Source organism: Sinocyclocheilus anshuiensis, unplaced genomic scaffold, assembly GCF_001515605.1.
Source record: "Sinocyclocheilus anshuiensis isolate Anshui unplaced genomic scaffold, SAMN03320099.WGS_v1.1 scaffold44, whole genome shotgun sequence".
Taxonomy (NCBI): domain Eukaryota; kingdom Metazoa; phylum Chordata; class Actinopteri; order Cypriniformes; family Cyprinidae; genus Sinocyclocheilus; species Sinocyclocheilus anshuiensis.
In genome coordinates this window covers 2,576,900-2,577,746 of record NW_015555746.1, presented here as the reverse complement: position 1 = coordinate 2,577,746, position 847 = coordinate 2,576,900, and positions in this window count along the sequence as shown.

Here is an 847-nt window from a genome sequence, read left to right as displayed (position 1 = left end):
TCGTTATATTAATTTATCATTTTGAGCAGGAGTCCAGGATTCATCGGGAAAACATTTTTAAAATGCACCTACTAGGAATAAGAGCAATAAGACGGCATTATAAAATGAAAAAGTGCGCTTTTTTATTTTGAATGGCGAAGACGTGCTCACCCACATACATTCACAGGTTCATTTTGAAGTATTAGCAAAACAGCAAAGCTAATGCTTTTCAAAGAACTTACATAATTACCCATTAAACATTGTGATATAGCCTGGTTCGTTAGATCGGATTGCTTTCTCACTACAACCAAACCGCTCCAGAGTTCTTTTTCAATCGAGCCGAGACCACCTCGTTCAGGCATTCTCGGACCGATTGTTTTGGCCCGGCGGATTCGAGCGCGATTGCCGTGTTCACATATGCCCAAACGAACCGAGCCAAGGGGGGAAACGCGCCAGGTTCCGAAACAACAGGCCAGGTGTGAAAGCACCCAGAGGCTGTCAGCCCAATGCGGGTGAGTAAATGATGGCAGAATTTTCATTAAATAGACTTTGGAACATTTATTTTATCCATGCTAATTTACTAAAAAATGTCGGGGTCATCTTCATGTTTGGTTAATTAAAAAAATGTAATACTTTACTTTGACTTTAAAACTATGGTAATGATAACATGAAAAATATGGATAACAACACTACTGTTTTGGCAAATACACAAATGCAGAAAAAAAACTCTCGTATCTGCAGAAGAAATAGATGATCTTCAAGCCCCTAAAACGTGTCATTTTTTGGAGGTTTACTTTGATTATTAATATTTTGATTTTATTGCCTTCTTTTTGTTAAATTTATTTTAATGCTACTTGGAATTGTATTA